We start from the raw sequence: 550 nt of genomic DNA, 5'->3' as shown, positions 1-550 counted from the left end.
GAATGGTCGACTTGAGTAAGCCAACACTCTTCTTTCCACTTGAATTCCTACCATTCTTGGAAGATAAAGTTCGATGCAAAGAATTTTCACTCATGCTCTCATAAAGACGCCACACGTCATCCTCATGCCTATCAATGTAAGAGCCACCCATGGAAGCATCAACCATGCCTTTATAATTGTTGGATAAGCTCTCAAAGAAATATTGAACTAATTGCCATTTGGGCATGTCATGATGTAGACACTTCCTAAGTAATTCATTGAATCTTTCCCATGCCTCATGGAACGTTTCCCCATCCCTGTATGAAAACTCTCAAATTGAGGTTCTCATGGCATTGGTCTTAGAAACCGGATAGTACTTCTTCAAGAACTCTTGTTACATTTCTGCCCAAGAAGTTATTGAAAAAGGCCTAAGATTGTTAAACCAATATTTTGCCTTGTCTTTAAGGGTGAATGGAAAAAGTTTAAGCCTTAAGACCTCTTCCGGCATGTCCGTGTATCTCACGGTGGAACATACTTCAAGAAACTCATCCAAATGCTTGTAAGGTTCTGC

The 550-nt window shown here is 40.0% G+C and overlaps 1 pseudogene; it reads left to right on the top strand.

The window, feature by feature from the left end:
- The first annotated feature begins 224 nt into the window (after nt 1–224).
- On the top strand, nt 225–323 carry LOC132267929 (small nucleolar RNA R71; annotated as a pseudogene).
- Nucleotides 324–550: the final 227 nt, after the last annotated feature.

This window comes from Cornus florida, unplaced genomic scaffold (genome assembly GCF_030987335.1).
Source record: "Cornus florida cultivar Cherokee Brave unplaced genomic scaffold, ASM3098733v1 CherokeeBrave_3.0.0_Hap2_Chr07, whole genome shotgun sequence".
NCBI lineage: Eukaryota > Viridiplantae > Streptophyta > Magnoliopsida > Cornales > Cornaceae > Cornus > Cornus florida.
The sequence above is the reverse complement of the archived record's forward strand: the minus strand, read 5'-3'. Positions and strand labels throughout refer to the sequence as shown.